The sequence below is a fragment of the Corvus brachyrhynchos genome, unplaced genomic scaffold (assembly GCF_000691975.1).
Source record: "Corvus brachyrhynchos isolate BGI_N302 unplaced genomic scaffold, ASM69197v1 scaffold126, whole genome shotgun sequence".
Lineage (NCBI taxonomy): Eukaryota > Metazoa > Chordata > Aves > Passeriformes > Corvidae > Corvus > Corvus brachyrhynchos.
In genome coordinates, this window is record NW_008239283.1 from 9,000,377 (window position 1) to 9,001,470 (window position 1,094).

A 1,094-nucleotide genomic window follows, 5' to 3' on the forward strand; every position below is an offset into this window, starting at 1 on the left:
TTTTGATGGCTCAGACTCTGTGCTCGTTGGGAGCTGCAGTGTTACGGAGGTCAGCTGCCTTCTGCAGCACAGAGGACGAGGACAGTGGTAGTTTGAGGGGATATGGAGATTCATTCCCCAACCAACAGGAGAAAAGCAGTCATGAGCCCAGGCAACAAGATGGTCAAATACATCTTGGTAAAGAGCTTCTGCACAGGGCATTTGTTTCCCAATCTCACCTCAGTTTTATAGTGGAAGCACTGGAAATCTTTCCATGAAGGAGAAATAATTAGTTACTTTTAAATGCAGCTTTTTAACTAAGGCTGTACAAAACAGAGAGACATGGAGCACGTCCAGTGGAGGGCAACAAAGATGATTAAGAGATTGGAGCATCTCTGATATGAGAAAAAGCTGAGAGAATTGGGGCTGTTCAGCCTTGAGAAGAGACGACAGAGTGGACCTCATCCCGTGTGTATAAGTACCTAAAGGGGGATGCCAAGAGGATGGATCCAGGCTCTGCTCAGTGGTGCCCAGCAACAGAAGAAGCAACGGGCAGAAACTGATGCACAGGAATTTCCACCTGAACAGGAGGAAGAACTTCTTTACTGTGCAGTGACCGCGCACTGGAACAGCTTGTCCAGAGACAGGGTGGAGTTCCCCCCACTCCAGAGCTGTGTGAGCACAATGCTGTGCCATGTGCTCTCGGATGGCCCTGCTGGAGCAGGGAGGTTGGACGAGGTGACCCGCTGTGGTCCCTTCCAGCCTGACGCACTCTGTGGCTCTGTGGAACAGTTTCCCTCCCCGGGGGCTCCCTAAAGGAGGGCAGTGCGCGGCCACGGCCTCACGGCAGCACCGAGCCCTCGCGCTCTCCGCGCGCAGTGCGGGGAGTTTCTCTCAAAGCGTTTCGGCCTGGCCGAAGCAGCAGCCGGGGGCGCCGCAGTGCCTGGAGGCCGGTCAGCGGGGACGGGGCCGTGGCATTCCCGGGAACACGCGTGGCATTCCCAGGAACGCGCGTGTCCGCGCTCCCCGGCCCGGCTCCCGGCGGGCGGAGTCACCATGGCGACCGGGCGCGCGGTAACGGTCCCTGCGCATGCGCACGGCGCGCGCTGACCTCA